The sequence below is a fragment of the Chrysemys picta genome, chromosome 2 (genome assembly GCF_011386835.1).
Source record: "Chrysemys picta bellii isolate R12L10 chromosome 2, ASM1138683v2, whole genome shotgun sequence".
Taxonomy (NCBI): domain Eukaryota; kingdom Metazoa; phylum Chordata; order Testudines; family Emydidae; genus Chrysemys; species Chrysemys picta.
In genome coordinates this window covers 228,027,992-228,041,226 of record NC_088792.1, presented here as the reverse complement: position 1 = coordinate 228,041,226, position 13,235 = coordinate 228,027,992, and the positions used below count along the sequence as shown (strand labels likewise).

General features: G+C 39.8%; 1 protein-coding gene across 6 annotated transcripts in view; it reads right to left on the bottom strand.

The window, feature by feature from the left end:
- The window catches only part of NKAIN3 (sodium/potassium transporting ATPase interacting 3), a 512,275-nt gene that overhangs the window by 380,242 nt on the left and 118,798 nt on the right, over positions 1-13,235 (bottom strand). The window lies entirely within an intron of this gene.

The following is a 13,235-nucleotide window of genomic DNA, read 5'->3' as shown; positions in this document are numbered from 1 at the left end:
CCCAAAATGTGCTTTAATGTTTCCTCTTTCCTTTGAGTTGTGACAAAAGGAGAAATGTGTAAAATGGGTAGCTTTGTTGATGGACAGCTTGTACAAGTTATTCCTTTATGTCTTTGTTGTTTCAATTTCAAGGTTTTAAATTTCTCAGTTTGCACATAGTCCTCATGAATCCCAGTTAAGATTTCCGTTAATATGCTCCATCTGAATTTGTCAGAGCAATGATACATTCCTGCTTGGAGAATTTCTACACTGCCCATTTCACTCACAATGGTTAGTACTGCAGGCTCTTAAACATATTTCCTTATCTGGGTAATACTGGAGCTAAGCAAGTTCTAATCACTGTTTCATGGGGTTGTGAAAGATTATGTATCATTTTTTCTGTTGATATTTGGAACCAAATTTTCAAAGAAGGGTACAATTAATGAACCCACAAAAATGCAACAAACTCCTTCTTACCAATTACATGCATTGAGATCTCCCTTAATATTGACATCATCTGTGGAGGGGCTGACCAGTGGCCTACATACCCTCCTATGCTCCCACCTGAGATACACTTGTCTCTTCTCCTCCACACGTTTATAAGGATAACCAAATGACCACTAACACATCAGCTATGTGCATTAGCCTAGTTGGCTCAACTAATCATCTGGCTCACAACATCTGTGGCCTCTGTTACTCCAAACAGAATATGGGTCATCTGCAAGGTCTAGAGTCTCTCCCCACCCCTACTCCACTTTGCAACAGTGGAAACCCAAAGTCCTGTTCTCAAGTTGGTATCATTTCTCTGACTACAGCCAGAAATGCCCTGAGATGTTGTAGAGTTGAGGCATATCCTGGGAAGGTCAGTGGGCTCCAACCCCAATAGGACACCTTTGTTGAACTTAGAGGAGGTGAATATGGCTAATGGGGAGACTGATCACTTGTCACTCCCTTATGATCCATGAAGAATGTCAATGGACTGCCTCAGTGTGGATGGAGACAGGCCACAGGATTGCTTTTCTCATAAGCAACATATGCACACATTGTACTCAGAATTCTCATTTATTCTCCCAGACTGCAAAGGGAGGGGGACAGAAAAGGGGCAGGTCTTGGCACATCAGACTCGGATGCCCTAAAGGGGCAGAACTGTGACTCTTCACCCCATTGCGAACTGGCCAGTAGTTTGGTGTGGAAGTCAGAGAGAGCATTTGATTGCCACTACTCTGTATGTATGTGTGCGTGTGAGAGTAAAAGAGTGTTCCCTTATTACCTCTAGAGACACTGCGTGCATGTGTTCTCCCCAGGCAGAATGCCTCCAGTCAATGTAGGCATGATGCCTACACCCAAATGCAGCATTGGCTCTAGTAGCTGTGGTCTGGTCGTGTATGTTTATTTGCTTAGCCCAAGATATGTTCTCTACGAGGCAAAAATTAATTTGTATTGATTTTGAATAAGTAGGTTGTACCTTTCTGCTCAGGCTGCATTTCTTTATACAAATATGTTTCTAAAAAAAGAAGGTCTGGGCATTTTTCCAATTGTCTGACTGTTAGGAGCAACCCTTGTGTATAAGAGATTTGTTATGGTCACACTAGCTTTTTGCCTCCCCTGAAATTTTTATTAATATGACAAAATAAAATTTCATTTCATAGGGCAGTTATTTGGTCTCTGCTTTTTGTGTGACTTCATATTATGGTGCAAATTATATTAAAAACTAGTTCTCCTTTATCATGTACAAAGAAAATTCAAAACATCAAACTGCACCAAGTTTCTATGTATCATTTATAATAACAAATGAAATAAACCACATTGTGCCAGATATGACAATTTCCTGTAATATCCTTGAAAAACCCTATTGAATTAAGTTTAAGAATCTTTGGAATCCATTGTCTTAAATGCAAAGGTTATGTATTATTGTGGTCCGGGATTGTATGTAACCTTTCTAGGGAGAAGATGGGACTATACTGAATGTGCCAGACAGGAATGAACTTTAGGGACAAACAGTGTCAAATGGTTTACCTGGGAATTGTCTAGTGGGAGGAGAATGCAGAGCTGGGAGCCTGCAGTGGGTACCCTTGGTGGCCCATGAGGGGGGAATACAGGTGCAGTTGCCCTGACCTGTGACGCACATAACAAATGAGCTTGGCTCCACAGTCGTGATTATGAGTAGTGTGTGTCAGCTCTTGCTGAATGAGTTACAGCATGCGTCTGGTGCAAATGGTAAATGCATTCTCCCAGTTCAATAAAAGGTGCTTGCTACCATGTGATATTCCCATCATTTAAATTAATGTTCTATAGAAAGCCATTACCAAAAAACAGCAGAGATGAAGGGGTCAAAAAAAGGGATTAAACTCTCACCACAGACTACAAAAACATGCTGCAGGATTTTGTACATTACAAGTAAAACAATCAAACTCTTTATTGCACCATATCCACAGCTCATGTCAATCAGTGTAGCTCCACTGAATTATGCTGATTGATGCCAGTTGAAGATCTGACCCTATTGTCCTAACAAATTCTAGATTACATAATGTTATGAATTCACAATAGTGTTCAGCAACATAGCAAAGCATGCTTTTCTAGGCAACAGTTTGCATCCAGTTTCTTAACAGTCCTTTCTTCCTCCCTCCTATTTTCACATATAGTAGATAATGTTTTCATCCCTCAGCTCACATATAATACACATACATTACAACTAACATGGGACAATATGACAACATGCCACTCTACTTTCACTGGACATTCCACTGGACCACGTATATAGATGGATATGACTTTGTGCACAAATTGTTAATTTTATTATTAAAGTGATTTCTGGAAAACCACTTAGGAATCTATATTTGAAAGCAAATTCTCTGGGGATCCCAAAACAATACATTTTGAGAGAGAAGCTGAAAGGCCCTTCACAGAGCACTACAATTAGAACTGGGCCCAGTTCCCTGGCCTAACTACATCTCCCGTAAAGCAGCATGATCTCCCCCTTGTTGAACAGATGTGCTGCATCATGGGAGTCATGTGATCGCAATGCACCATAGTAATGCAGTCCTGCTGGGGAGCCAGCCTATAGAGAAGAATGAGGTCATGAGGCACTTGAACAAAACCGATCAAGAAGCACTCCAGCAGTTCAGAGGAAACCGATCAACATCAAACCAAGCTGAAATGAGATGTTGTGATATGATTCACCCAACCAAATCAAAATGTTTCAATTTGAGAATGTTGAAGTGTTTCACTGACATTTCTGAACTGAAATTTTCAGAACTTTTTGTTCCATGACAAATTTAGATAGTGACTTTTAGTGTCAACTTGGGAGGAAAGCCAAGTGTTATATTGAAATTCCCACAGGAGAGAAATTCTGATGTTTAGTCAGCTATAGTTACAAGTGACTATTTCATGAAACACTGATAGATGGACATAACACAATTGCATATTTAGCTTCTCTGAAAAAGAAGAATGGAAGACACAAGAAATTAGTAAGTTTTTCTACTCAGAGGTTTAAGGTCATTATTGTTATGGTGTGGATGGTGTATACAGTCTTACAAGTTTCAGAGTGCAGCCGTGTTAGTCTGTATCCACAAAAAGAACAGGAGTACTTGTGGCACCTTAGAGACTAACAAATTTATTTGAGCATAAGCTTTCATGGGCTACAGCCCACTTCATCGGATGCATATAATGGAACATATAGTAAGGAGATATATAAACACATACAGAGAACATGAAAAGGTGGGAGTTGTCCTACCAACTCTAAGAGGCTAATTAATAATATGCATCCGATGAAGTGGGCTGTAGCCCACAAAAGCTTATGCTCAAATAAATTTGTTAGTCTCTAAGGTGCCACAAATACTCCTGTTCTTTTTACAGTCTTACAAATTATTTTTCTTAGTGTCTGAGCATTGCATAGTAGTTGAAGAAACACTATATTATAATTTTTTTTAGATAGGTTCTTTTGGGGAAGCAGTAGCAAATAGCAAGAGAGTTTGCTCTCTGCCCTAATCTAATTAGACTAAATTCTTGGGACTGAGTTGCTTCCTTCCAACAGGACACTGGTGTTGAGGCTGAAGTATCTGCATGCCTTTTGTGACTGCTTTTGTTCAGGGTTTGGTTTATTTAAAAAAAAAATTACACTAAGAAAATACCCAGATACTATATCACTGATTTCTCCTTCAAACCAACCTGAAAGGCTCTGACATCAGCTACTTCTTAGCAGAGGGATATATATCATAATATGGCAGTGAACAATGGAATAGACAACCGAACAAGAATGCTCAGAGTTATAGACTGGCATGGTAGGAAGCAAAATAGAAGAAATGAGCCTGGGAACAGTAATACTGATAAAGAGTCAGGGATGATAGTGAACAGCAAACTAGTCTGAGTTTGAAATATGTTATAGCAGCAAAATAGAACAATGCAATTTGGGACATCATAGACACTGTATGTCACTAGAATATAACCTTTCGGTTCTGGGAATCTCATAACCAGAAATATATTGTCAAACTGAAGGGAACTGTGATACAAGGGTTTCGGGTGTGATAAAACTGACAGAGGGATACAAGTGAGAGAGGAAAGGAGAAAGATCAGCTAAGATGAGCTGGGGGTATAGAAATATTAGGTGGGCAGGGAGGGAGGAAGAGAATGATCCATCAGGAACAGGTGGATAAGGGAAAGAAGTGGAGAGGAGAAATATCTAGAGGACACTGGACTGGGAGTTAGCCTTGGTTTCTGTTCCTGGCCCTGTCACTGGCCTGCTGTGTGAACTTGAGCAAGTCACATCTCCTCTGTGCCTTTGTCTCCCCTCTCAACCTTTGTCTGATCTAGCCAGAATGTTAGTCTCTGCCTTGAAGATCTGTCTCTTACAAATACACAGTAAGGTGCCTAGTACAACATGGCCCCCATCTCATTTGGGCATTTAGGTGCTACTACTACTACTACTACTATTACTACTACAACAAGACAGGAGATGAAAGATCAGGACTGAGGGGACAGGGAAGAAAAAGCGGCTTCAGGGAGGAAGGAAGGAGGAGCAGAAGAATAACCTGAAGTTCAACTAGCCATGTTCTACATTCCAAAATGAACCTGTGGGAGTGGAAGGGCATGGCCGGAAACTCAGTACAATCACCCACAATCACAAAAGCAGCAATGTAACAAGGACTCTCTCCCAATACCACAGTGGATGCTAGAGAAACTATTTTATTATAATTTATTATTTGTATTGCAGTAGCAGCTAAAGACCCCAGTCAGGGACTAAGCCCCATCATGCTAGGCACTGTACAAACATTGTGAAAAGGTAGTTACTGCCCCAAAGAGACAACAGGTATATACAACATACATACAGGTAAGGACCACAAGGTAAAAGTGAGATTATTACAATTAGAATAATAAGCAGTAGACACTTCCCATCAGCTGCCAAACCACTGTCAAGCACTTAGTAGGCAGCACAGTGGAGGCGGATTTTAAAGATAGATTTGAAGCAGGAAACTAAGGATAACAGTTTCAGGAACCCTACAAAAATGGTAGAAATAGTATATGTTGTAGCTGAAGGGTGTTATCCAAGCTAGTGGCTAGCTGTGCAGGAGTGTAACTGTCCCCCCCCCCCCGTTTGCCTGGGGAGACATCCACCCCTCCGCTCTGTCTGTTTTGCAGGTATATTACATTCTCCAGAGCTGATGCCAATTGCATTGGTACCCACTGCCACATGCCTGCCTCTCCCCTCTCTCTCTCTCTCACACATGGTTTTTTTGCTTTCCAGATATTAACGTATACTTTCTAGCTATAAGAAACTACATATTTTGAAGTTAATTGTTAAACATATTCATGACAGGATGATGACATGGCCTTTGGCTCCCCAAGGAGGCACTCGCTCACGTCATTAACCTAAAGTGTATCTGCAGCCCAACTTTTAGACATGCTGAGGAACCTCAACTCCCATCCACAACAACAGGAGCTGAGTCCGCTCATTATTTCTGTAAATCAGGTCATTATTTTTTGTTCAGAGGCTGTCAGTATAAAACTCAGTTTTTGAAAATGATGAACTGATTATTTGTTAACCACATAGTGCAAATCATAACTAAAAAAAGAAACTTTATGATTGTTCTGGTGTATTTCCTGATCCCTTTTGGCGTTCAGTAAGAAGGTAAATAAAAGTACTCCAATAGATCAATAAAAAGATAATTATGTTTTCCCAGTTCAAGAAGAACCTGACCTTGGAAGTGCTTAAAGATGTAACGCACCTTTCAGGAAAGGGCATCAGGCCCCCTCAGAGACCTAATTCAAGGTATAATGAGCCGCACACAATATAAAAGATCAAAATAAAAAGCTTCCAGCTGAGAACTGGATAAAGCTAGCAAAAAATCCTTGTATTTACATGGACATAGGAACACAAAGGGCTGTGAAAATGAAAACCTTTCCTTCCTACAATAAAGACTATAGCAAATGGAGCCTAAGATGTGTAGGAAATAACTATATTTTAGCCTTGCAGTTCAAACAGGAAGAATAATAATTAAAAACATTTATTCCAAACACATACTACATGTGGTGAATCCTACTAGGCATCACATTAATTGTTTTGTGATTACACATGAATTTCAATGGTCATGATTTTTAAAGCAAACATATTGAGAAAATTGGGAAAGGAAAGTGTCTTTTTGAAGGTCTAAATTTGTTCTGGATGTGGATCCATTTGGCTGAAGTTAATGTTAATATATTTTGCATTCATTACTTGATACTGAATAAAACTTATTAGAACAAATCAAACTAATAGCAGCTAACAACTTATTCAATGAATTTAGCTCTTTTATTTGGTTTGCAAATTGTCCATATGGTTTTTACAAATCAGTTCGTTAGGTGAAATTGTTCAATGAATGCTTTATGTGAACATATGTCCACCTTTTTACTAGCTTATGAACTGTTCATTGTGATTTTTTGCACCGTTTGTTATTCACGCTTTCTGATTGGTAAAAAAAGGATCATGATATTGTTTGGTTACCTGATTGGATGACTAACTTTTATAGTTTCCAGCATGAAGACCCAACTATATATGCAAACTAATATTCACATGTGAACAAGTTCATCTGCATTTATAACAGGTACCTCATAATTTGTGAGTTAACAAAACCTCATCCATCCAAACATTCACAAACATCAAATAAGAAGGGGTTATGAACTCCACTGAATTAATTTCATCAGTTGTATCTGCAGGAGTTTATGGGGGTGGAGTTCTTTTGGCAGCATGCACCATTGACAGTTGTCACTAGGAAAAGGCATGATGTGAAGCGAACCAATATTTTTATTATTTTGCAATACAATAGCATCTTTAGGCCACAGCCAACTTACAGCCCCATTCTAGAAAGCACTGTGCAAATGTACACCAAAAGACCATCCCTGCATTAAAGAGCTTACAATCCTAGCTAAAGACAAGAGGCAACAGGTAGGTGAAATGAAGAAATGGGAATCCAGGAGGGAGGATGTAGTTACCACATGACTTTCTCGTAGGCTAACCATGTGAACAATTCACAGGCATAACATGGAGGTCTCTCATTGTTTTGACACAGTGTAAAGTATCAGACTGGACAAGTTTAGGAACTTGAGGAAGAAAAAGTATAATTGAACATGTTTCTCCCTCATCCCCTTCATGAATCGCACCTCACTACTCCTTTGCTCCTTTCAGCCACTCCCATCCTGTTGTCTCTTACATACAATCTCATATGCCTGACATGCCCTCCACCTGTCCCTGAGGCTCACTGTGTAACCGTTACAATCCTACAATCTTTTACATCCTTTACAATCCAACACAATACAATTCTAATATTCCCTGATGACTTATGTCTTCTTCTAAGCCCATGTCAGTGAGGAGTGGGAGTTGAAAGGAAGATAGATAACACCCCTTCTCTATCCAATCCTCTTGGTTTCTCAGTGCATCTTGCACTGTTTCCCATTTAAAGCCTTATCCAACTTCCATTAGGGTGAACAGGAGCTTTTGCACTTCCTCATATGGAAGCTGCATCCATCCCATAAGACTCTTGAGGCAGGGACAATGTCTTCCTTTATAAACTGACTCTGTATTGATAATCATTCATAATAAAATGGAATTAGATCAAATACAACTTAAAGAAAACTACTCTCTGGAATTATGAATATTGGAACATAACCAGAGGAGCACTTTCAGGAACCTATAGAGGCTAATTAATACTGATTTAATTAGGATGTTTAGACAGGGCTGCCTATTGAGATACCTGACTTATCCAACTTCCCACAGGTGCCACTGTGCTACTTGACCTTAGGCTGGTTGTACCCAGACAGACGGTACCATCATGCACAGCTGTCTGAAAGCAGATGGTTTGTCTTGCAGGGGTTTGGAATGGAACACAAAAAACAGGCATATTTGGTTTCCACTGAGCACACTTCACACATTCCTAGTGTCACTCTTCTGTCTTTCATCTCCAGAGTACCAGCTTTATTTCTGGAGGTGACATGAACAGGAACAGCATCAGCTGATCAAGATTCAGTATTCCAGTCTCAGCATTTTAACAAGAGAAAATTAAGACTGTGTATAAATGAAACAGCTTATTACTCCAGTATCTGTTACATATTTTCTTGGCCTGGGGAAATACAATCCCAAACCCAAAATTAGTTTGCTTTTCCTTAACTATTCAGGTTAAAGCTCTTTAAAAAAAATCAGGAAATAACACAGGAGAAGCTATATTGTATTTCATAATGTTTCCCTGAGGACAATGATAAGCTCCAGTCTTATCTGTTTTTCTGTTGTTTTAGAATGATTGCTCTGTTCATTATGTGGTTTGATGTTGTCATCCTAGCTTTCCTGTAGTCCCAGCTTGATCTGTTCACATACTTCTCTAAATTATTAGTTGCTCAGTTCCAAAAGGAAGCTGCTCCTCTCATTCAGAACCCAATGCCAGATTTCTGTATTAAGAATTTACAGTTCACAATAGTTATAGATTATGAAAACTTCAGTAAAGATAAATTATTAAGATGTATCTCACCTTAATAAAAAGGAAACAAGTGAACATGAAATATTGGGCAATGTGTGATCTCCACTGCATTGGAATGATAATGCAGACAAGGCCAAGGAGTGGAGAGCCAGATTCTCTCCTCTAGAAACAAAACCTTCAGAAACCTTTAGAATGGGGAGTGCTAGCTCTGCACCATTCTCCCCTATGCCTATTTCCATGGGTACACTCTATATTGGGGAAGGGTTAGCATTGGAGAAACAGCAACTTTCCACTGACTCATCCCACTCTCTGCACTCTGCATAGGTTCCCAGCAAAAGTTAACACTTTGAATGTTGACTGTACCTTGTAGTGATTCCCCCAAGTCATGGTGACATGCTCCCCTCTGTCTTGTGAGACCATGTTGACAGTGGGTTATGGATGCAGTGTGGAGACTCAATTTGAATTGAGACATCTGTCCTTTTGTTCAAATGCACATGATTCCAAATTTGGGGGGTTTCTTGTGCCCCCCTCCTGAAGATTATTCTACTTGTCACCCCAAATAATTTTCTGCATATTCTTTTTTCTTGTACAATTGTATGGATCAGGCACCAATGGACATCCGAAAAGCTCTAAAGGGTACACAAGCATGTTGAGAAATAATCAAAAGAATTTGGAATCCTTGGCTAGACACAATGGGCTATAAAACAGGCTGCTCCTTTCATTGTTCTACCTTTAGCACAGTGTGTGCATAAGGTACACCCCATTGTTAAAGGCACTGCACTGTTCCAGAGGAAGCTCTAGGAAGATTTGTGCAATCCATCCCACACATCCACAGTGCACAGGGAGGGCACAGCATTTGCAATATCCTTTTAGATGGTATAGCCTGGCCCTTCTCTATATCCAGCTGACGCAGCAGGCCAGCATAAAGAGTTTCTTCCTTTGTCCCCTTTTGAGGGATTTGGTCACCAAGGGGTGCACAGAAAGAACAGTCCGTGTTCTCTGCCAAGCAGAGGGACTCTGACTGTCCTATGCTTTTGTGCAGGATGCACAAAGGTGAAGGATCCTTGTGGGATGGGAGCACATAGTGAGCATGGAAGAGATAGGCATAATCTGGCCCCTGTAAAATTGAAACCCTGGTAACAATCTATATGATAATTCTCCTTATAATTTCTTTATGGAAATAAGTATAAAAGTTTGTTTATGACCTGGGCTCTTAGTTCCAATCCATACTGGAGCTTCATACACAAAGCAGACACTCAGACCTCATGTTCCATGTGTTCCATTCCTACACATAGATTACAGTTCACATCAGAATGACTGTGCAACATTAGTAATAAATACAGCAATGCTGTTTCTAGTATATTGTACAATCACCCTTTTCTGCACACAAACACGCAGTTAAGATGCTATTGTGTTTTCTACTGCACACTCCCCTGAGCCACTGTATCTTTTGCGGAGCTACTCAAGCCATCATTAGAACTCAGGGTATGTCTTCACAGACCACAGTTCAGACTAAGGCTACATCTACACTACGGGGGGGGGGTCGATTTAAGATACGCAAATTCAGCTACGTGAATAGCGTAGCTGAATTAGACGTAGCGCAGCAGACTTACCCCGCTGTAGGGACGGCGGCAAAATCGACCTCTGCAGCTTCCTGTCGACGGCGCTTACTCCCACCTCCACTGGTGGAGTAAGAGCGTCGATTCGGGGATCGATTGTCGTGTCCCGACGGGACGCGATAAATCGATCCCCGAGAGGTCGATTTTTACCCGCCGATTCAGGCGGGTAGTGTAGACCTAGCCTAAGGGATGTAAACTGCAGCATGCACTAGCGTGCTGTGCTGTAACTGCCTTGTGTAGACCCTGAACTTTTAGTTCATGCCCACAGGTCTAAATGGGGCAGCTACAGGGCAGCATGCTAGAACTACAATTCACACCCCCATAGTCTGAACTGCGGGGCTGTATAGGCAAGCCTCAGTCATGTTCTCACTGCTGCAATGGAAAGTGTGCACTTTTACAGAAATAAAGGCACAGAATAGCATTTTGTCTGTTTGTAGCATGCATGCTGCACACATTTGCTTTTCTTCCAGGGTGGCCATTCCCAGCACTGAACTCTGCCCTCCAGGAAGGATTAAAGACAGCAAGAAAAAAAATATGTAAACTTAATATGACAGGGCATTAAATATCATATTAATATGCAGTGTCTGTCACTGATTAATTTTAATGCACATGCCCTTGGGTCACATCAACATCAGAGATAGTTTTCTGGGTCACTAAATTAAAAGGCATGGCAGTGTTCTCTTTTGACACAGAAGAAGTTCATTAAAATTATTTTTACAGCTATTGGAAAGTAATCTTGGTCAGAACAGATGCTTTGACTATTTCTTGTTCAAGTTCTGCTGACTTAGGTGGAGACTCATACTGAGACCAACTCTGCTAGTAAGAAGAATCATCAGGCTGGGAAATTAAACTAAATGAAAATTCTCAATTGAACTTGATTCTGGGGGTGTGAGCACAAGTTATTGATGATACCATCTGCTGACAATGGTGTTTCAATTCTTCTGTGGGTTTCTGAAGGATATAAAGCTACCACAGCACAGATTTATCATCTGAACAATATCTGTGGCCTATTTTGGATGATTAAGCCTTCCTTCTGAACAGTACTGTATTCCAGGTGACAATTTTGATGAATGGCCTGTCATATGGCGATGCAGTTAAAGAGCTGCTATAAACCTATCATCATGTGTTGTTTGTTGTGTTTGAATCCACCTGTACTTCTGTGATATTAAATTCATCTGTTTCCTGTCTCTCCAGCTGAAACAATCTCACAAAATGTTCGAATTTCCAAACATATATTTTGGTTATGGTTTAATTGGAAAGGACATTTTGCAGGACAAGCTAATTAACTTATTTTCACTAGTAATTGAACTAATTCAGTTGTTCTTAAGGATCTCAAAAAAAAGATAATTAAACCTTTAATGCACTGTTACTGTCATTCTTCTCACGGATTACCAACAACACTTAACAGAAAATAAATCATTTTTTTCAGGTTACCTGAATACATTAAAAAATTGTTGTTGTTGTTGGAGAGTACAAGAAAAATCGATTGCCACAGTGTAAACAAATATATTTGGAGACAAACCTAGGGTGAGGACAAACAGAGGATGTCATCATGTTTCTTTTATAGTTCTAGAAAATATCTGACAGAGGACTATGTACTTGAAATGAGACTGCTGGATTTACAGCCCTTCCCTCTCTAACCAAAACTCATGATCATGAATGCAATACTGATTTATCACTGGTCAGATCTCTCAGTCAATTGTACAGAAATCTGCTCTGCATGAATGCCAGACATTAATAGGATGCAATGGGCAGAGAAGAAATGATGTTATTAAAATATATTTGACTATCATGCTAAACAGGAAGCTTGATTCAGCTGCTATTGAAGCCAATGGGAATTCTGCCATTCTTTTCTACTCTGTGGTTAGCACCTGACATGACTAGACCTTTAAATAAAAAGGTAAGTATACAAGGCAGTAGAGGCATACATGGGATCTTGGCACAGGCTACATTAAGTTTTTTTCCTAGGTATCTCAAAAATGCTGTTGAAGCTCAAGGAGATTGAGTCTGTTTAAAATAAGGAAAATAAACTGTCCTAACAGATCAGCATTTCATTTGAGTCAAGGGTCATCACTGGGTTTGAAGAAGAGACAGTCATTTCACAGACGGTCACTTGTAAATAAACTTGTCTGGCAGATTATATGAGGTGTACCACAAGTACCTTCAAACTTATAGATAAACATTGTGGTAAAAAAAAAAGACATTCACACTGTAAAACACTTTTACCCCCCATTTTTTGTAACGTTGTCTTTGCCATCTCTCTTCCTAACCAGAGACCTGATCCTGCAAACACTTACTCATATGAACAATTTTACATATGTGAGAAAGCCTATTGAATACAAAGGAGCTAATCACAGATCACACATAAGGGTCTCTGTCCTTTTTCCATTTGCCAAATATTGATTGTTTTATTCTTATGTTTTTTAAACAGCACAGGCTATCATCATTCTGTTTCATTTGCTTCCTTGTTTTGGCACCACTATCACCAGTGGTGTCTGCACAGCTCTGAAGGTTAGGGCTCATTCATTAATCTTAGCCTTCTCTGCCAGCTGGCTGTAAAGCAGCAAAGCAACTGCAGTATATTGTAGGGTCTCACCTAAACACTGACTTTTTATTTTTTTAAATTATTTGCCATGTAGTGTAGTTGAACAAAAATGGACATTTAGGTCCAAATTTGAGACCTTGACTAGACCTCTAT